General features: G+C 44.4%; 1 long non-coding RNA gene across 1 annotated transcript; it reads right to left on the reverse strand.

The window, feature by feature from the left end:
• Nucleotides 1-10,207: 10,207 nt before the first annotated feature.
• On the reverse strand, nt 10,208-16,842 carry LOC140118835 (uncharacterized). The gene is made up of 3 exons (XR_011853266.1): nt 16,577-16,842; nt 13,748-13,859; nt 10,208-12,536 (listed from the first exon to the last, which is right to left on the reverse strand). It is a non-coding gene; the product is annotated as an uncharacterized lncRNA (long non-coding RNA).
• Between the last annotated feature and the right edge of the window lie 5,919 nt (nt 16,843-22,761).

A 22,761-nucleotide genomic window follows, 5' to 3' on the forward strand; every position in this document is an offset into this window, starting at 1 on the left:
CAGCTTAAAGAGAACCTGTCACAATGAATGTAATTTTTAGCTGCTGACAGGTTCCAATTTCCTGTGCTATGCCAATTTTTAAAAATGTCAGCATTCTGAAAACTGCCACTTCTTTATAAAACTTTATTCCACATTACCTAGCTCTCTTCCAGTGGTGTGTGGTGAGTCCTGGGTGGGGAGGAGAAGGGGGGCCGGGGGTAGCTGCAGCAGCCTGTGTGTGCCTGTGTTTCAGTTTTCTCATGCATTCTTCCTCTCATCCACACCATCCCCCTCCTTCCCCTGCCTGCTCAATGGACATGACAGGAAGAGGGGATGGTGTTGGGTGAGTGTGGAGGAGAGGAGACTGAGGCACAGGGACAAAGGCTGCAGCTGCCCCCCCTTTCCGGGACTCACCACACACTGCTGGCAAGGAGCCAGGTAAAGTAAAATAAAGTTATATAAAGAACTGAAATAATTCTGAATTCTGGCAAAGGCATTTTTAAAATAAATTGTTTAGGGTGCAGAATCCCATTTTGGGAATGGGAAAACCCCACGGACAAATGCCTCTAGTAGAAGGTTATCTATCCTGAAAACAAAAGATTTAGGGGGAAATTTGTAAAGCACTGGTGCATTGTGCAGTAACTGGGCTATGGGCTATGGCTGATAAGCTGGCATGGGGTTTTCCCCGTTTGCATTCAAGTGACCCAAATCCGCCAGTACAAGCCTTAATAATTCCCCCCTTGGTGTTAAATATCCATACCTAACCCTACATTACCATTTGCCAGAGAAAGACCAAATATACAAGATAGTCAGACAGTACCGAATTTGGCATTTTTTCCCCCTATTTTACAGTAGAAATTTGGGTGTCTCGCACCTGCAGCTGAAACATCCATTGGTAAGTTGGTATAAATTAATATCTTATTTTATATTGTTTTTAAATTTGTGTCTGGATTGAATCGTATCGCTGTATGTTCAACTGTTGTTGTTGGATTGGCAATGGAAATCGGCACCAGGGAAATGTTCTGGTCTGTGAATGGACCGGAGATCTTCCAGTGTGTCATGACCTATCTCCAATAGATATACCGACCAGCTTTTCTAGATGTACAACACAGAGCGTAAACCAGAAGCATGTGGCTCTATGCTGTGTATTGGCCATGTGTCGTAGCTATAGGCTCGCCTTCCGTTAAGTTGGATTGGGGCAAAACCTGCAGTTACAGCACATGGCCACTATACAGGGAATGGAGCTAACTGCTATCTCCTGGCTCCATGCTTCTACAGCTGATGGTGTATTTTCCAATAGTCGTGCCCCATCCAATCAGATATAGTTGTCCCCATATATTTGGAATATGTGATGTAAAAGATGACATGCAAATTCCTTCCAACATTCGATATATGACTCAAAATAGTATCCGACATATGTGTAGCCCATAAACTTTTTATTGCAGGTAAAGGTCATGAGGTGAAATCTTTTAGATAATTTGATATAATATCTATGGAAGAAAAAGTTTTATGTGACTTTCTTTAACACAGCAAGGACACAAAGAGAACAGCGCTGAACTAAGGCTCCCAAATCAGATTGTAGTAGATGTATAAGCAACGCTGCCGACCATAAAATGAACACATTGCTTTTTTCTCCAGTGTTGCTGATTTTATAGAAATGTCAATGGAACGCTGCCATACTGCAGAAAACCTATAAAAGACGGAGAAAAAAGCATGTCTACGGTCTAGACATGTTTATTAGGCACATGTAGGCTTTATGTATAGATGTCAGATACATTTTATTTCAGTAACGAAAAAAAAAAATCTTCTGGTACATTAGGGCTTAGTGGAGATGAGAGTATCATCTAAACCAATGGCGGCGGGGGGAGGAGGGGGTTAGCTAATGAAAAACAATACAAGTCATTTATTGGGACTTAGTTATGGTTACAAGTCATTGAGACAAAACTGGGACTGAGATCTTCAGGGCCCACCAGCAATTCCTAATATAATGTTACTGAAAGATCAGTTTGGTCTTCAGCGCCATCCTCTGTCTGTAAAGTATGGTTGAGGATGCCCTTAATAGTGGGATTGTCTCGGATACCCCCACAATCCATGTCTTGGATCGCGGACACATCCGTGTCCTCTGATGTGGCAACATCCCCACGCCATCTCCTCTCCTGGCTCTGGATTCCGCTGCGGTCCCGTCCATGTCACAGGCCTGCTTTCTGGCTCTCCAGGAATTTAAAGGGCCATCCTCCTCCTCATTGGCGCTGGCTACTTCCAGGCTCCTATATAGCTTGGCGGCTGCCAGCATCCCATGCCGGATCTTCAAGTCCTTCCACTGAACTGAAAGCCTCCTGAGCGATTCCAGACACCTCCGTGTTTCCTGTGTGTTTCCAGACGCCCCCGTGTTTCCCGTGGTCCTGCGTTCCTGTGGCGGTCCGGTATCCCAGTGGTCTTCCTGAGGTTCTGCCATCCAGCCGAAGTCCTGGCATCCAGCCGAGGTCCAGCCGAGGTCCTGCCTACCCGAGGTCCTGCCGAGGTCCTGCCTACCCGAGGTCCTGCTGAGGTCCTGCCTACCCGAGGTCCTGCCAAGGTTCTGCCTACCCGAGGTCCTGCCGACATCCTGCCAACCTGCCGTGGCACTGCCTTCCCGAGGTCCTGCCAACCCGCAGTGGTCCTGCCTTCCCGATGTCCATTCCTACTCCGGTGATCCGTCCCTGTGGTTCCTGTTCCCTACTTCTCTACCTTGGCTGCCACCGGGGGCCTAGACGCACCCGTGAAATGACCTGGTGGCTCCCCGCAGCAGCAAGACCATCCTGCTTTGCGGCGGACTATGGCGAATACCAGGGGTTCACTTAGATTCCAGTCCCGGATTGCGGCTAGTACTATCATCTCCCGTTGTGGTCCAGGGAGTCCACAAACCCTAGCCCTAAGAGACTCTCCCACACCCAGTGACAGTGATTTTGTTCTTTGGTTACATTTTGTCCTTACCAGTCGGAACACTGCTTTATTCCATTGCTGGCTGAATTAATTATTTCCACCACATCCGTCTGTTACTTGTTGATTTTGCTCTGGATTGCAAACAGTTAAAGGACATCTACAATCAGAATTTGTGATGGTAGATTGGCCAGGATCAGGTTTTCTAATCTCCAGCAACTGCAGGCTGAACCTGAAAAAGAACATATAAAAATATGCTAATCAGCAAGAGGCACTATGGCTTACATCCCCGGAGCTACTTTTGGCTCCAAAGACTAATTTTAAATATGCACGTCATCCCCAGTCTCTGATTTTGAACCTGTTCCTAATACTACAAAAGGTTTACAATTAGAAATTCTGGATGTCCTTTAAGTTAGCTGAGACAAATTCTTCCTCCACTCATACTTCTCCCTTGCTGGTCTGCTTTGTCTGAATGCCAAGGATTTCTTTCAATAACATTCTGGACCAGGACTCTGACTTCTCAATAATGGTTTGCCTGCTATTTCCTCCTTGCTTGATTTTTATTTAGAGCTAGCTGGCATTTATCTTGACCATTTACCTGTTTTTTGACTATACTTCTTGCATCATTTCTGTACTGCAATGTCCTCTTGGTTGTGACCCATGTCTATTGACTACTCGTCTATGTTTGTGTTTTCCAGTCCTTCAGTTGATGTTTGTCATATGAAGGGAACGTTGACTAGTTGTCACCTAGTGCTTAGGGTAGGCTGGGTATTTAGGTAGAGACAGATAGTAAGTGGGTTTAGTCTTACGGCTCACTGGGGCACATTTACTTACCCGGCCCATTCGCGATCCAGCGGCGCGTTCTCTGCACAGGATTCGGGTCCGGCTGGGATTTAAGATGGTAGTTCCTCCGCCGTCCACCAGGTGGCGCTGCAGCGCCGAAAATAATCTTAACGCCCCGGAATGCACCATCCCATAGAAGGTGAAGGTGAGCGCTCCCCAAGCGACACATTTTCGGCATTTAAATGCGGCGGTTTTTCCGAATACGTCGGATTTTCGTTCGGCCACGCCCCCCCCCGATTTCTGTCGCGCGCATGCCAGCCCCGATGCGCCACAATCCGATCGCGTGCGCCACAAACCCGGGGCAATTCATGTACAAGCGGCGCAAATCGGAAATATTCGGGTAACACGACGGGAAAACGCGAATCGGGCCCTTAGTAAATGACCCCCACTGTCTTTGTATGTCCTTCCATCCATTCTAGCCGTTCCCTCACTACATAATAGTCACCTAGTACAGCACACACTAGTCTGTTCGTACTCCGCAGTGGCTTCTCCGTGATGTACTGCCACTAAATGGTCATATTTTGCACTTAGGTTCCATTACCTAAAGGCCCCTTTTCCACAGCTGAGGACACGTGGTGGGGCCCCTGGGCGCAAACAGGGGGGGGGAGGGGGGGCTTCCAACAATGTTTTTGGAGGTATATAGCCTGCCAGCCCCCTGTAGTATATAGCTTGCCCGCCCCCTGGAGCCCCAGGAGCCCCTCTTTTAATCCGGCCCTACACGTGGTATAGTTGGCACATAGTGTAGCATGTAGGTAGCTATTATTACAGCTTCTTCCAAATAAAAATAGTGAATGCATGTATGGTCATAAATATCTGTAGTATCTATCTTCTTGGTCTTTTCATTTGTTAATTAAAGTTAATCTCAAAGCAGACATCTGTAGTCCAGTGTGTGTATATGAGGAATAACACTGTTTCTGGGAATGATGTGCTTTATAACCTTCAGTTTCTAGCAGCTGCTTTCTCTGCTGTCTACAAATTTGTAATACACTCTGTAGGTTGACTCTGTAGGAGACCCAGCTGCTGTGACTCGCTTCAATCCTTCCCTCCGCATAGAGCTTATATGTAATCCTTAATGACACTTTAGTGAGTTCCTGTCTGTCCGTATTAAGTAAGAAAAAATTCTGCAGATATTTCAGCATGAAGGAGGGAGGATAATAAGAGCCAATGTAATTTAAGATTCAAGGACATTGCTCTGATCAGATAATTTATTAAATATTTTTGGGAAGGTTTATCAAAATGTTGCAAAATAGCCCAGTGTGGAGTTACACTTATTCAGCGCAAATTTATCTTGGTGGATGATAAATCTGATGTAATATAAGAATGGAAATGTATTTTAGACCAATTATTACTGGGTCCAGTTTAGACTTAATTTTTTTAATGAATTTTTTTTGCAAATTGACTTTATTTTTTTACTTTTCCCCATGAAGCCATGCCCCCTTTCTAGGGGGTCACGCTCCTTTTCTTAGATAGAGAAGTCACTTCAGTTATTTTTGCACAATTTATTTCAGAATTACTCCTGCTTGATTAATCTCCCTCATTGTGTTCACTTGTAATATTGATTCATGAAAATAGTTTTTTGTGAAAAAGTTAGTGAAACCAGATGCATAATACACATATTCCATTTGGAAACTGCATATATTATAAATAGAGATGAGCGAACATACTCGTCCGAGCTTGATGCTCGTTCGAGCATTAGCGTACTCGAAACTGCTCGTTGTTCGGACGAATACTTCGCCCGCTCGAGAAAAGTGCGAACAGGTGATGTCGTGGATTGCCGACAATGCTTCGAGCAATTTGTCCACCAGTCAGTCTTCCACGCAGTCCACCCATGTCACCGAAATCGGCACTCCTCCACCTCAGCCTCCTCCCCCCCAGTCTGCCCCCTCCCAGGAAAATTTGGCATTTGAACCGGCATACTCTGAGGAACTGTTTTCTGGACCCTTCCCACAGTCACAAACCACTTGTCCGGTTGCTGCTGAGCAATTTTCCTATGCCCAGGTTTTCCACCAGTCGCAGTCTGTGGGTGATGATGACCTTCTTGACGTAGTGGAAGAAGTGTGTAAAGAGGTGTCCGACGATGAGGAGACACGGTTGTCAGACAGTGGTGAAGTTGTTGTCAGGGCAGGAAGTCCGAGGGGGGAGCAGACTGAGGGATCGGAGGATGATGAGGTGACAGACCCAAGCTGGGTTGAGAGGCCGGGTGAACACAGTGCTTCTGAGACGGAGGAGAGTCCTCGACCAGAACAGGTTGGAAGAGGCAGTGGTGGGGCCAGATGGAGAGGCAGGGCCAGAGCAGGTGCATCAGCGCCAAATGTGTCACGTAGTGAAGCTCCCGTGGCGAGGGCTCCCGCGGCGAGGGCTAGATTTTCAGAAGTCTGGAGGTTCTTTAAGGAAACACCGGATGACCGACGGACTGTGGTGTGCAACCTTTGCCAAACCAGGATCAGCAGGGGTTCCACCACTACTAGCTTAACTACCACCAGTATGCGCAGGCATATGAATGCTAAACACCCCACTCAGTGGCACCAAGCCCGTTCACCTCCGGCCGTGCACACCACTGCTCCTTCCCCTGTGTCAGCTGATAGTCAGCCCCCTGCCCAGGACCCTGGCACAAAAACCCCATCGTCGCCTCCACGATCCTCCACAGCATCCACCAGCGTTCAGCTCTCCATACCCCAGATGCTGGAGCGGAAACGGAAATATAGTGCAACCCACCCGCACGCCCAAGCCCTTAATGTCCACATCTCCAGATTGCTTAGCCTGGAGATGCTGCCCTATAGGGTAGTAGAGACCGAGGCCTTTCGCAACCTCATGGCGGCGGCCGTCCCTCGGTATTCGGTCCCCAGCCGCCACTACTTTTCCCGATGTGCCGTCCCAGCCCTGCACCAGCACGTGTCAGACAACATCATCCGTGCCCTGACCAACGCCGTGTCTGACAAGGTCCACCTGACCACGGACACGTGGACGAGTGCTGCCGGGCAGGGCCACTATATATCGCTGACGGCACATTGGGTTAACTTGGTGGAGGCTGGGACCGAGTCTGACCCTGCGGCTGGTCATATACTGCCAACGCCGAGGATTGCGGGGCCTACCTCGGTCCAGGTCTTTCAGGCCTACTATGCCTCCTCCTCCTCCCACCCCTCCTCCACCTCCTCCTCCGAACTACCATCCGTGGGCATGGCGCCATCAGTCGCTAGCTCTAGGAACAGCAGCAGTACCGTCACTAAGCGACAGCAGGCGGTGCTCAAACTGCTGAGCCTAGGCTATAAAAGGCACACCGCCCAAGAACTATTACAGGGCATCACGGCGCAGACTGATCTGTGGCTGGCACCGCTGAACCTGAAGCCAGGCATGGTTGTGTGTGACAACGGCCGTAACCTGGTGGCGGCTCTGCAACTCGGCAGACTGACACATGTGCCATGCCTGGCCCATGTGTTAAATCTGATAGTTCAGCGTTTCCTCAAGACATACCCCAATCTGTCTGATTTGCTCACGAAGGTGCGCCGCATCTGTGCGCATTTCAGGAAGTCCAGCACAGATGCTGCCACTCTCAGGGCAGCGCAGCGCCGCCTCCAACTGCCCGCTCACCGACTGTTGTGCGACGTGCCCACGAGGTGGAATTCAACATTAACCATGTTATCCAGAGTTTACCAGCAGCGCAGAGCGATTGTAGACTGCCAGATGTCAACTTCCACCAGAACTGGTAGTCAGGTCAGTCAGCTTCCTCAAGTCTACAATGAGGAGTGGACGTGGATGTCTGATATCTGTCAGGTGCTGAGTAACTTCGAGGAGTCAACACAGATGGTCAGTGGCGATGCCGCCATCATCAGCCTCACCATCCCGCTGCTTGGCCTGTTGAAAAACTCTCTGATCAGCATGAAGTCAGAAGCTTTGCGCTCGTCACAAGAGACGGGGGAAGAAGATTCCCTTGATAGCCAAAGCACCCTTAGGTCTGTTTCTCAGCGCATATCGGAGGAGGTGGAGGTGGAGGAGGATGAGGAGGAAGAGGAGGAGAATGTTGGCGAGACACAAGAGGGGACCATTGTTCAGTCCTTCACTGTTCAGCGTGTATGGGCAGAAGAAGAGGAGTTGGAGGAGGAGGAAATGGACAGTCAGGCCAGTGAGGGGAGTGAATTCTTGCGCGTTGGTACTCTGGCGCATATGGCAGATTTCATGCTAGGCTGCCTATCCCGTGACCCTCGCGTTCAAAGAATTTATTCCAGCACCGATTACTGGGTATTCACTCTCCTGGACCCACGGTACAAGCAAAATCTTTCCACTCTCATCCCTGGAGAGGAAAGGAGTGTGAGAATGCATGAATACCAGCAGGCCCTGGTGCACAAGCTGAAACAGTATTTCCCTTCTGACAGCGCTAGCGGCAGAGTGCGTAGTTCTGCGGGACAAGTAGCGAGGGAGAGTAGGCGAGCAGGCAGCTTGTCCAGCACTGGCAAGGGTACGCTTTACAAGGCTTTTGCCAGCTTTATGTCACCCCAGCAAGACACTGTCACCTGTCCCCAGTCTCGGCAGAGTAGGGCTGATCTTTACAGAAAGATGGTGAGGGAGTACGTAGCTGACCATACCATCGTCCTAAATGATCACACAGCTCCCTACAACTACTGGGTTTCAAAGCTGGACATGTGGCACGAACTGGCGCTGTACGCCTTGGAGGTTCTTGCCTGCCCTGCCGCTAGCGTGTTGTCCGAGCGGGTTTTCAGTGCAGCTGGTGGCATCATCACCGATAAGCGTACACGCCTGTCGACTGACAGCGCTGACAGGCTGACGCTTATTAAGATGAATAAAGCCTGGATTTCTCATAATTTCCAATCTCTACCAGGTGAAGGAAGCTCAACCTGAATAATTTATGCACTCCTACTCCTCATTTTCCTCCTTCTCCTCCTCTTTGTACACTAAAGCAGAGGAAACTAGCTATTTTTTGACAGGGCCCACTGGCTCTAGCTATAGTACTTTATGCATTTATTTTTTCTGGAGGGCCACCTACCCGGTCCTCTGTTTTAAACAATTTTTTGGACTGCCACATACAGGCACTCAATCTATTCAATTTTTCTGGAGGGCCACCTACCTGCTCCTCTGGTTTGAAAACTTTTTTGGACTGCCACATACAGGCACTCAATCTATTTCATTTTTCTGGAGGGCCACCTACCTGCTCCTTTGGTTTGAAAACTTTTTTGGACTGCCACATACAGGCACTCAATCTTTTTCATTTTTCTGGAGGGCCACCTACCTGCTCCTCTGGTTTGAAAACTTTTTTGGACTGCCACATACAGGCACTATCCAAATTAAATTGTCTCCATAGCAGCCTCCACACGTTGTCTCCATTGCTACCTCCAAAAGTCGTCCATATAGCTGCCTCCATACATCGTCCCCTTATCAAACGAGGTGTGTCAGGCAGAAATTTGGGTTGTTTTCATGGATTCCACATCAAAGTTGTTAACTTTGTCGCCACCCTGCTGTGTAATCCACAAAATATACTGGCAAACTTTTACCATTTACGGATATTATTTCAGCGCTTCTTGCGCATCTGTTTACATTCCCCTCACCCGCCATATCCCAAACTTATAAGAACGCTACTACACTTGATCTTATACAAAAGGTTCTTAGAAGTGCTGTTTGGGGAGTAGCCTAGAGACAGGGGCTTGGATTGGCGAAAGCTCGCCTGGAAGCGGAGCGCCAGCTCCATCCCAAGATCCAACTAACATAGTTTTAACTGCAGCACCTTTAATCTACTACTAGTTCACTGCCTCCATAATAATAATAATAATAATCTTTATTTATATAGCGCCATCATATTCCGTAGCGCTTTACAAATCATAGGAAACAAATACAAATGTAATGTAACAGAGCACAACATTTGTATGGAACAACAGGAGTGAGGTCCCTGCTTGCCAGAGCTTACGGTTTATGAAGATGATGGGGTAACACGAGGTAAAAGAATATTTAATGGTCAAGCCATTCTTCTTAGGGAATAGAACAAAATATAATAAATGGAATTGCTGTCGCTTGAACCACTCAGCCGTCATCTTATATACCAGGTCCAGGGTGAATGGGACTGCAGAGAAGTCTGGTTCCTGTTTTTTGCTGGATAACAGATGGGAGGACGACACAGGACGGGTTAGTAGAAGAGTTAAAACTTCATGCAGTCAATGAGTGTTATAGGCTTGCCTAAAGAAATGGGGTTTAAGAGCACGTTTGAAACTTTGGAGGTTAGGTATTAGTCTGATAGTCCGGGGCAGAGCATTCCATAGAATTGGTGCAGCTCTAGAGAAGTCTTGGAGATGCGAGTGGGAGGTCCGCACTAGGGTAGAGGTTAATCTAAGATCACTGGTGGATCTAAGAGCATGTATTACTGAGTCAGCTAAGTGCGGGCAGTGCCCAAACATACGAAGCGCTCACCAACACACAGATTGGGATTAATAAAACAGTAATACTTTATTATTGAAAATTACATAAAACCATATAATTATATCCTTATCACATAATTCTTATAATCATGAGAAGCAAACATCAATATATTTACCGGATATTGTAGCATCACTTCCCTATCGGGGGACCTCGACAGAGGAAGGCAGTTTCCCGGCTTGCATCACAGACAGACGTGCGTCCACTTGTCCCGTCTGGAAAGTCCCTGCCCCCTGTCAGGATCCCCTTGCTTTTATAACATTTCATAAACAAAGGCATTATCTATATTAGATACTGCCGCATCATCATTTTGTATCATATATGAACATGAAATGAACAAAGGCATTATTCCGTACTAGATACTGTCACATCATCATTTTGTAACATATGTATCAATGATCACGCGCTGGTATGTGCAGAAGACTTGTTATTGTCCTGTGCAGCGCGTGATTCTCGCTTTTAACACTGCGTGATCACATCATGGATGAGACAAAGGACAAGGTTTTACTCCATTTTGTATAGTCCTTATTAGAAACTTAATAGGCCACATTGTCACATTCTAATTGATGTAATTATCATTCACACTCCAAATGCTTCACATTTGTATCACAATCGGTCCTTGACAATGTAGACTATTTGATGTTTCTCTAGTTGACCATGACAACTCGTGGTCTGGTAAACAATTTATAAGTCATATAGCAATTCCAGATAGATAATGTAATTACAATAATAGCAATTACAAGCACAGGATGTATCAACCAATTTAACATCCTCTCTGCAGATGGAGAATATCCCATGAAAATGTCCCACCAGTGATGTGATGTAGCTTCTTGGATGGAAGAACCCATCTTAACTATTTTATCAGCTACTATAGTTGTTGTGACAGTATGGTATTGCACACTCTTATTCAATTGTTGAATCAATTGTTGTCCAAACTCTGAATGTTGGATTAGTTGTTTTAACTTAGTCAAATTCAAATCCCATGACTGCACTTCTAGAGTAAGTGGAGTCCATTTTATATCTTTGGATATGATGTGATAATGAATTAACAAGAAAGTTTCATTATTCCAAACTAACACAGATACATTTTTCATGCATCCTACAAAGGGCGTTTCCATTCTTGGAATAACAGCAACATTAGTGACCACACATATTTTTTGAGGGGCTACTTCAACTAATAACTGATAGGTTAATGGCAATATAGTAAATTTACATACATTAATAGAACCCTGTAACAAGCATGATTCATAAGTCTTGGATTGTAATCTACAAATCTTTCCCTCTAATGTGTCATTGCAAAAAGATAAATCATGAGTATAATTCTGTGAATCTATGTAGGTCCCCTGGAACTCTTGCATCCAATAGTGCTGAGATCCTGGGGGCCCCAACAGTATAAACATTACTACAAATTTACACATAGTTTTTACCTTGGTTACATTGTATACATTGATTATACCATATATATATGTATCATTTTTGGAGCATCAATCTTGAGCCAGGATTGACTCGGTATGGCAGTTTTAAACACTTCTCGCCACACTGCTTCATTCCCAGTCATCAACTTAGTTTGTATAGCATCATGCTGTTGTATATAGTATACTACTTGCATAGTACATAGAGTGAAATTCAAAACTGTGCCAGTATTAACCTCTAAACCCTCTAAAATATTATCAGTTCTATTAACAGTCCTTGATAGAAAAGTGTCCACATCAATGGCTTATCGCCAAGGGTGCCATATGGTAGGCATCCATTGTCCTTGTAGAGTCAATGCATCCTGAATTCCTTTTCCAGCTTGGCTTAGCTTGTTGGCTATAGTCTCAATATCAAATCCATTGAGAGTACCAGTTACTGCACCGTATCCTCCCAGTAAAATATCATACCAAGCTCTTCTTTTACTTTTCTTGTTACATTCAGGTAGAGGAAGAAATGTCACTGTAGTCATTATAACAGTTTTTTTTTTTTCCCACTTTGGCACAAGTAGAGGGTATTCTTTTAATATGTCCTGGATCTACTTTTGTTATTAGGACTAGGCACATGGCACATGGGTAATTTGCTAGCTGTTTACAACATTTTAATTGTACTTTAGAATCAATGATTGTATTCAAATTGTCCTGGTACATCAAATACCAAGGCCTAAATAGGTTGCTGGAGGATTCCGGTGGTCCTCTCCAACCTTGTCCTTGTTCAAAAGATATATCAGCAACCAAACATGTTTTCTTTGCAAAACAGGTGAAATTATCCTAGGTTCGATTAGTAGGATTTCCTTTCCAACTCCATCCTAGTGTGGTGATGTTAGTCTTTTCCAATAAGGCACCAGGCGTTCAGGTTTTACTTCCGGCCAAATACCCGCCTCCAAGGATTCCAATAGTTAGGTACGTCTAAGGGAAAGAAACACAAACATTATATTTCCTCATTCTCTTAAGTAACATTTTTCCTGTGGAACATATTCCCATTTTTCTACTCCAGGTCTCATGATCAACAAGGTTCTAGCTTTCCCCACTGCTATCACTTCTGTGGGAGAGGGCGGTCCTTGGTTATGTAGAACCCATATTTTAGCTCCAAAATTGGTAGCATCAGAAGAGCCAAAACTTTTATCTCCCCTTATGTTAACTTCTAATGGGACAGACCCTTCTTTTGGAGTAGCATTATTGATGGGAATAAGAAATAACTGGGCAATTGTTTGGTTTTTCTCTGTACCCAAGTTGATCATCTCACCCTGATAATCTTCATCAATTACGCCTCCCAACACTACACATCCTTTCAGAGCTAAACTAGATCTTGTGACTATTTGCTCATAGTGAACTTTTGTAATTTTACATCCTAAACAAGTGGCTATTTCCTGAACCTTACCTGAGGAGATAAGATTTACCTCCATTGAGCTGAGATCCAAACCTGCCGACAGTGGTGTAGCTCGAATGGGTGTAACTCCATTTCCTGAATTTTCTTATACAGCAGTGAATCTACTATATTATTAACTTTTACAGTGATATTAGGGGTCAACATCCTCATTAAAGGAGTCATTGAATCAGTAATGGGCCTATTATTTAAAATCTGTAGATCCTCACTAAGGTGATCCTTCCATTGCCCATATGCACTGTCTGACGGGTTTAGCTTCTTTAGGGTGCTTTTAAGCAACCCATTCATCCTTTCCACTAACACTGCTGCTTGAGGATAGTAAGGCATATGATATACCCCGTGGATGTTGTTGTTTTGTGCATACTTTTTATCCTGTTTTCCAGTAAAATGTGACCCATTGTCTGATTGCATCTGCAACGGGACTCCATAATACTGGGTAACAGTTTCCAAAGTTCTCAGTGTACTCCATTGAGTGGCAGATTTACAAGGAAATCCTACCCTCAATCCTGAGTATTTATCCACTGCCGTACACAAATACCTGCATCCCCTTCTTTCTGGCAGAGGGCCAATGAAATCAATTTGCCAAATTGGAGCTGGTAGTTGTCCTCGACCTATGTGTCCCATTACTGTGTGGGGAACTTCTCTTTTCTGGCTATGTTGACATATTGGGCAATTCTGGATGGTATCTTTAATTATGTCAAGGGTTAGAGGAATTCCTCTCTCTTGGGCCCACCTGTAAGTAGCTTTTTCTCCCAAGTGCCCACTTTTGTTGTGTACCCTGAAGCCATGATTGCTTTTCTTTTTGGAAGAAGTGTCTGCTGTTCTGATCGCTGCTTGTTTATCTGCTTTGGAATTAAGCAAACGTTCAAGTGAATCAGTTGGTACATGAGCATCAACATGAAAAACAGTAGTAGGGGTGTATTCAACAATTTATTTGTATCCCCCGGGAATTTGATACTGTTTCAAGGCAACTGGTTTAGAAGCCGGGAGAATATGTATTGGGGGCATTTATACCTTCCCTACCAATACCAGACATGCTTAATTTTCTGTTTTTCTTACCAAAAATGCAAATTTTCCTTCTTTCAAATGTAGTGTTATCCCTTTAAGAATATCAATGTCAATAATGTATTCTGGTATCGGGACCACCAAAACGGGGTAGTTTCTAATGGGCAAGTTACCTATTTTAAGGGCCACTTTGGTTTGTACCCCTGTAATCACCTTACCACCTAATCCTGCTATTTGTACTTTAGGACCTTTAAATTTGTAGGGATTTCCACATATTAAAGTAGCCTCCGTCCCCGTACGAATCAAAGATGGGACTCTTTGAACATTACCCCCATTCCAGTGGATGCTAAGATTAACATAGGGGTGATCATCTCTTTTTATAAACACAGGGGTTTGGCTGGCTACTCATGCTGTTTTATTATGTGATCCTAAATCAGTGATTAATGACTTTTTCTTCATTTCTTGTGTTACCTTGGTTGCAACCGCGGCCGCCAGTTCCTCCCAAGGATACACAGCTTGATAATCTGTCCAAGAAATTTCCTATGGTTTAAGAACATCCTTCTTTTAGGGCTCTCCTGTGCTAGCCTTTTTTACTGATAATACTTTTTGTTTATACATTCTCTATAATTCCTGAGTTTCCTTCCCATCGATATGTTCCTTTTTCACCCCAGCTTTCAGCAGAGCTTGGAACATATCTTTCCTCAAGACCCTACTAGAATCCCCTTCTTGTTTTTTCCTCCAATCTGAGTTATTAGGTTTACTGTTCCCCGAGTGTTTGGGGGCTGCAGGCTCTTTCGAATCTCTCATATCTTGCAACTTTCTCATTCTAGCCAACACTGTGCTAATAGCTTCTCCAGTCATTGCTACCGTAAGGGTTAAAATGACTGCTTTATATGCTGGAGGTGTGACTATTTCTTATGCTGGCTGTGAGAGGGTAGTTCAGAAAATCATCTTCCATCCCTAATACAGATAAGGCGCTACGCATTGCCTCCTCTTTTAGTCTCTCAAGACCATCCCTTATAGTATACCAGGGTTTCTCATTCAACGGCAAATGTAACTCTGCCGGATACCTGTTCTGGAAACAGTGAGCCAGAATTAAAAGTAAATTCTGCACCCTTATTCCGGTATCCACAAAGTAGGTCTTAAAAGAACACTGTGTAATAGGGTCTTTGGATAGAGTGATAAACTTTCCCACATCTCCCTCATCCAGCATTACTCCCGTTCCTCCATATTCACTTACTCTGACCAACCTCTGCATCTCACTTTCTCCTGTTCTCTCTAATCTTTTTCTGATAGGTTTGGCTAACACACTCGGGGGGGGGGGGGGGTTCTATTACAGGGTCTGGGGGGTCCTCCCATTCTGAATTAGAGGAAGAATCCCACACATCCCCATCCCACTTATCTGGATTGCATTGAGGCTTCTGCAATAATTTTGTGCACCTTGTTTTTGTTAACTTTGCCCTTTCTTTTCCTGTATTTATTCTGGGCTATTTTTACAGCAGTATTTTCTGCAATGCTCTTATAATGCTGTAGTTTATCATTCAGAAGGCGGGTATTACACTCCAACACCACCTTCTTCCCTCCCAACTCAGTTTCTGCTCTAACTGAGACTCTTTCCTATGAAGTTGTTGATTGCACTCATGCATACGTCTGTAGGCACTTGCCAATATCCAACAATGTCTGTCTAAAGCAACTGCATCACCTGACTTAACAGGGACCTCCTCTAGTATGTGTACTAGATGAAGGGCTTACTACATCACCTGTCCTAAGAGGGACCTCCTCTAGTATGTGTACTAGATGAAGGGGTTACTGCATCACCTGTCCTAACAGGGACCTCCTATAGTATGTGTACTAGATGAAGGGGTTACTGCATCACCTGTCCTAACAGGGACCTCCTCTAGTATGTGTACTAGATCGAGGGGTTACTGCATCACCTGTCCTAACAGGGACCTCCTCTAGTATGTGTACTAGATGAAGGGGTTACTGCATCACCTGTCCTAACAGGGACCTCCTCTAGTATGTGTACTAGATCGAGGGCTTACTGCATCACCTGTCCTAACAGGGACCTCCTCTAGTATGTGTACTAGATCGAGGGGTTCTGACCCTTTTAATTTTGCTTCCCATGGTTCCAACAATCCTGAACTACACAATTCCTGCACCACATTATCATACAGAGCCTGGGACCAGCCCGGGACGTGTACATGTGGCGTGGTTTTGGTATCTTTCTTTTTCCGGAACATCTTGGCACCGTGCCAATTGTCAAAAATTTGCACTAATGTACGGTGTCCAATATGCTTCCACCCTATGTAGTTAGGTTTAGGATATCCCCTATGGTTCTTTAGATATCGCTTCCGATATCCTGCCGACTACGCCAATTTATGTATTACTGAGTCAGCTAAGTGCGGGCAGTGCCCAAACATACGAAGCGCTCACCAACACACAGATTGGGATTAATAAAACAGTAATACTTTATTATTGAAAATTACATAAAACCATATAATTATATCCTTATCACATAATTCTTATAATCATGAGAAGCAAACATCAATATATTTACCGGATATTGTAGCATCACTTCCCTATCGGGGGACCTCGACAGAGGAAGGCAGTTTCCCGGCTTGCATCACAGACAGACGTGCGTCCACTTGTCCCGTCTGGAAAGTCCCTGCCCCCTGTCAGGATCCCCTTGCTTTTATAACATTTCATAAACAAAGGCATTATCTATATTAGATACTGCCGCATCATCATTTTGTATCATATATGAACATGAAATGAACAAAGGCATTATTCCGTACTAGATACTGTCACATCATCATTTTGTAACATATGTATCAATGATCCTCGCTTTTAACACTGCGTGATCACATCATGGATGAGACAAAGGACAAGGTTTTACTCCATTTTGTATAGTCCTTATTAGAAACTTAATAGGCCACATTGTCACATTCTAATTGATGTAATTATCATTCACACTCCAAATGCTTCACATTTGTATCACAGAGCACGGGTTGGGCGATAGACTGAGATAAGAGAGGAGAGGTAGGGGGGTGCAGCATTATACAGAGCTTTATGGATGAGGGTTATTATTTTAAACTGTATTCGAAAGGAGACTGGCAGCCAGTGCAGCGACTGGCATGAACTGTAGGCATACATGGTCCCCTTATCAAACGAGCTGTGTCAGGCAGAATTTTGGGTTGTTTTCATGGCTTCCACAACAAACTTGTTAACTTTGTCGCCACCCTGCTGTGTAATCCACAAAATATACTGGCAAACTTTTATCATTTACCGATATTATTTCAGCGCTTCTTGCACATCTGTTTACATTCCCCTCACCCGCCATATCCTAAACTTATAAGAACGCTACTACACTTGATCTTATACAAAAGGTTCTTAGAAGTGCTGTTTGGGGAGTAGCCTAGAGACAGGGGCTTGGATTGGCGAAAGCTCGCCTGGCAGCGGAGCGCCAGCTCCATGCCAAGATCCAACTAACATAGTTTTAACTGCAGCACCTTTAATCTACTACTAGTTCACTGCCTCCATACATGGTCCCCTTATCAAACGAGCTGTGTCAGGCAGAATTTTGGATTGTTTTCATGGCTTCCATGTTAACTTTGTCGCCACCCTGCTGTGTAATCCACAAAATATACTGGCAAACTTTTATCATGTACCGATATTATTTGAGCGCTTCTTGCTCACCTCCTTTGGTTCCTCTCTGCCACCCATTGGTTTGAAGCCTGAGTCCATTTAGGCTATGTCGCCATGCCACTCTCTAGCCTGCCGCTGCTGCCGCTGCCTCTGCATGCCGTCCCCTATAGTGTCAGGGTCAATTATTGGATGTTTTAGATGCTATCTAGCTTCATTCTGTCACTCTGTCATGGCCATGCTGTTGCCCATATTTTTGGCATAATGGTGCGTTTAAGCAGCCTGAGAGGCATCCATGCATGCTGCCCCTGCTGTTTCCTGTCCATTTCCGTGGTGTTTCCATCCTTTTCTGAGGTTTCCAGGTGTTTGGCCAAGCTTCCCTGTGCATAGCCTTGGTCCCCTTGAAAAATGCTCGAGTCTCCCATTGACTTCAATGGGGCTCGTTATTCGAGACGAGCACTCGAGCATCGGGAAAAGTTAGTCTCGAATAACGAGTACCCGAGCATTTTAGTGCTCGCTCATCTCTAATTATAAATAAACTTATTAGGAATGGGATGTTGTATTGTGAGATCAGTATAGTCCTTGCTTTTTTTTTATCCAAGAGGACCAGATACAAGCTGGTCCTTCTCTATAAATATATCATCCCAGGGCTTAACTAGGGGCGTACTGTGGAAGATGTGCACTGTCATATACCCATTATACTGTACAATGTGCAGCATTATATGTATACATTGGTGCACATCCTATATTCTTTAGTGTGTCAGGTCAGATGCTGGGGCCCCCTGACACTGCTGTCCCATAGCAGCTGCTATGGCTGTTACCCCTGTTGTTACCCCCTGATATCCTTTTAAAGAGCCTCGATACACATGTGCTATAACCCCATAGAAAGCAATAAAGTGTTTTAAATTCCCAAATTCTAGAAATGATCAAAACAAAATGATCTTTGTATTTGGAAAAAAACATATTGCATTAGGAAAATTAGTGGAGTTGTGACTTTGGTTGTCTTGAAAGCCTAGACAATGGGGGGCATTTAATATGGAGTTTCAGGCATTTTTGTGGCTCTTCTACTGCCTGTTCATCTTTCCGTCCCATTTATTAGGGGCCGGAACCAGAAACACTTACTCCAACTCCGCTCCAAAAGAAGGCATGGTTTGCCATTATCAGAAACAGTGACACAACTACTAAAATAATCTGACATTTTTCCGGCGCTCTAATGTGGTGGTGGTTAGATATATAGAAAAATGGACTAGGTCAACTACTTGCTCACTGCATGGAAACTCTGGTGCACCTGGAAAAATGGACCAAGCACCAGAAATATTATTAACAGAGCGTCACAAACTTTTATCTGCATATTATTGCCAACAGCTAGTCGCAAAAAGGACTCACAGGGAGAGCATCATTTTCAATACATGTCCTCCAATGACTAGAATCAGTGAAAAGCTTCACCTAAACTTCTTGTTATTGCTTCTGGTAAAAGAGGATGTCACATTCCCCCAAGATCCTGATGTAGAGGAGTGTGATGTGCACGTCCCGATAGTGAGATGAGTGTTGGTGGACACACATGCTCAGTCAGTCTCCCCACATCCAGGTCCTTGAATAGGGATGCTTTGGTCATTCTAGAGCAGCCAACAGCAATTGCTCTTTGCCCTGCTAGTCAGGGAAGGAGCAGAGACTTAGCACATAAGAAGGCTTCTTCTGTTGGAGGATGTAAGAAGGGGCTACATTATCTGCTTTCAGAATGCAAAGGAGACTTGTCATCAGTTGGGTCATCAGTTTTGTAAAGGAAATTTGGAATAGTGCAAGGCCGAAAAAAATCCATGTTTTCCACCATCTGTCTACTGTACATTACAAGCAAAACTATTGTATCAATTCTCACCATCTGCCTTACTGTACTGGTCAGAGTGCATACTACGCACGTGCTCGGGGCAGCAGTAAATTTTACAAATATTTTCAACATCCTGGACCCTGTAGACCTACAAGAATGTAAATACATCTTCATGTTCTCCACCTGGGGATTTGAGAAATATAAAACGCATTGTCTTACTTCCTCCCATGGTGCTCGATAATTATTAGAATGTAGATGACATTGGAATAACTTCATTCTTAACTACACAGGTGGGCAATGAAATCCCTAGAAAAAGGCAAAGCCTTCTCCGAGGGGCGTCTGCTCTAGCTGGAACGTTAGGGCTATAAAGGGGGTCTCAAATCTGCATTTCAAAGGATAAAAAGTTGCCTGATGACAGAAGAGTCAATCAGTGTAACTCAGCAGTTGTTCTCCACGGGGAAAATGTGTCAAAGCACAGCTATGGAGTTGCATACATAATCATGATTTAGTAGAAATATTTGCAAAAAAAACCTTATTTTATAAATCCATGCAGGATGTATTTAGCATCCCCTTGAAAAAGCTATACGCGAAGCGTGCATCGGGGTCCCGGGACTTAGCAGTGCAATCATGGGTAAGTGATGTGGTGAGGGTGCGGGCGCATGAGACAATTTGTGTGTTATTCTGTGACTATGTTTACTATAAGGTGAACACACTCCATAGTGCACACACCTGCTCCTCTCCGTGGTGGCGCCCCATCCCAGGCTCACTTACTTCTTCACGTTCCTGCTCCTGTCCCGGCTAGCCAGCGCCCGTGTGCTGGCACTTGCAAATTTGCCGCTGATTGGCTCAGGCCACTTCCCCGGGTTTCCATAAGGACCGCCTACTCCCAGCATTCCCCGCCGGAACTTTGAGTTACATGCCATCGAGAAAGCTTCCCTCTGTGATTGTTTCCAGTATGTTGACCTCCTGTTGTGACCCCAGACCTGTTCCTGACTCTGCTCCTTCGTTCCCAGCCCTGACCTCTTGCTCCTTCCCTGACCTGGAACCGTTGCCGTGTGCATTGACCAACTGCTTGTCCCCGACCACGAGATTGCCTGCCAATTGTGTACCTCAACCTTGACTGCCACCACAGACAAGTCACGCCTGTGGAGCGACCTGGTGGCACCATGCTGCAGCCAGACCATCCTGCTTTGCGACGGGCTCTGGTATAGACCAGGTGCCACTTAGATTCCGGTCCAGGTGTCGGCTTATGTCATCATCCGCGGTGCTCCAGGGGGTTCACTACCTGAAACCTGACAGTGGTAATAAGCAGGCTGTTTAATTACATTGATAAATATTTCAACCCTTTGCCATTTTGCACATGTTTAGGTTCCCCTTTGTATTTTGAAATCCCTCTTTTGTTTACAGTATATAATTTTAATTAAGAATAATAAAATGAATTTGTGATTTTTTTACAATGTGGCTAGCTCCTTTCATTTGTGTCTTGCATCTTCTGTGTTGGGAGTTCACATCTTTCTACTTTTGTGGGGGCCCAAAAATTTGTGGACCCAGCCAATAATTTCTGTGCTATAGGATGATTTTTGTATTAAAGTTGGAAGGATGTATTTATCAATGCAGCAGAAGCCATGATGGCACTTTGTTCAATTGTTAGGGATAAAAGGAATATCTGCCTATATTATAATTTAATTCCATTCAATAAGGGGATCACATACAGTAGTGGACTGCAAATAGGTGGTTTGGGGGTGGTAGTCCAGGGACCATAGCCATACAGACCACCCACCAAATTTTATACTCAGAAGGACCTGCGCCCATTAAATCCTTGCATATCTGTTCCTGCTTCAAATACACATGAAGGTTCTCCAAAGGTCCTGAAACCACAGATTGAAAGCAGGTAGAAGGGAGGCATTCTCCATTCCCCAAGAAGCTGATTCTAGTACATATGTAGGCAGTGATTTCCAGACTTGTAGGGGCAATAATATTCATACAGCCCAGGGTACATGGCAGTCATAATCCGTCCCCGTACATATACATTATATTAAGACAAGAACAAATGGAAGTACAAAAGAAACAGGGCTACAGTGATCTGGAACAAGTAGAAGGAGGACTCCGCCACGAGGGCTCACAATTCAATTCAATTCAATTCAAGTTACAAGCAATTCAAGTTACAAGTTTTGGAAGGTGGGGGACAGTCTGACACATTTTGGTAGATTATGGAGCATACGTGGGAGAAGTTCTGGAAATGGTTAAGAAACAAGTTGAGATATCTGTTACACATCAGTTAACCCATTGCACCATCAGGTTTGGCTGAATGTTTATGGACATTTCCCATTCATTTCAGAGCAAAAGAATTCTCTTATCTCATAAATGAAGGCGAATCACTCATCAACTGCTCCCATGAAATGTTTTTTATTATAGGGGTTCCCATCTGGGCAGTCACATTTAATTAAATTCATCCGCCATATACATACATTACTTCAATTGGATGTTATAAAAAACCTGTGTGAAGAGAATTTCCCATGATTGTAGGCATGTTGTTCTTTAGAAATGAGAGCTGTCCTTGGATACCATCACCTCCTGAACCATAACTGTGGTGACCACACATACACTATTGTGTTCTAAAATATGAAAAAAGGAGGAAAAAGTCAGTTCACTCACATAGGTTGCATATATCCTGATTGTCCATGGAGGAGGGTGCATGGATAGAAGACGCTGTGTCGATCAGCAAATAGATTCCACAAGATAATGGAAAGAAGTTGTATCCAGCACTCTAAATCAAGCATTAAAACTTCACATTTATTTCGTCACAGTTAAAAATTGTTCTTGGGACACCGTCCCAATTGGTCTGCATTAGGACTATGTCCCAAGTACAATTTCTAACTATGACAAAATAAATGTGAAGTTTTAATGCATGCTTTGTAGTGCTGGATACAACTTCTTTCAACTATTGAGTTCTGCCTGATTCAGCATTCATAACCACATACCGGCTGTGGGACAAGCAGCAACTCATGTAGACATTTCATTTGCAAAAACTATTTGTTTTTTTGTGCAATCACTCCAGCAGCGCTGGTTGTATCCAAGGACAACTATCTCACTTCTAAGAGACAACATGGCTAAATGTATGAGAAATTATCTTCACACAGGTATTTTTTTTTAAATAGCATACATTTGAAGAAGTGTATGTATATGAGAGATGAATTAAATTCATTGTCTATGCCCAGATGGGGACATCCCTTTAATATTCCTAAGCAAGTAGTGGAGAGACCTCCTGCTTGACA

Source organism: Engystomops pustulosus, chromosome 1 (genome assembly GCF_040894005.1).
Source record: "Engystomops pustulosus chromosome 1, aEngPut4.maternal, whole genome shotgun sequence".
NCBI lineage: Eukaryota > Metazoa > Chordata > Amphibia > Anura > Leptodactylidae > Engystomops > Engystomops pustulosus.